We start from the raw sequence: 257 nt of genomic DNA, 5'->3' as shown, positions 1-257 counted from the left end.
AGTCTTAGGTCCTAAGCCTGATATCAATGTAGGGTATGGGCTCCATCTTATGAAGAGGACTTTAAATCTAATTAAAGTGTGGCTGGTTACTCCCATAATATTTGTGCTGTTGGACCAATGGGCATATCTTGCCAGGCCAATTGCTATTGTAGTTTACAGGATTCATATCTGAGTAGGGTTGATGATTATTTTTTTCCCTCTGTAGCATGCATAGCACCTTCTAGCACTATGGAGGCTAGCCTGCAGAGATAAGGCTC

This window comes from Nannospalax galili, unplaced genomic scaffold (genome assembly GCF_000622305.1).
Source record: "Nannospalax galili isolate Female #2095 unplaced genomic scaffold, S.galili_v1.0 scaffold233, whole genome shotgun sequence".
Taxonomy (NCBI): Eukaryota; Metazoa; Chordata; class Mammalia; order Rodentia; family Spalacidae; genus Nannospalax; species Nannospalax galili.
This window is presented reverse-complemented; position numbering follows the sequence as displayed.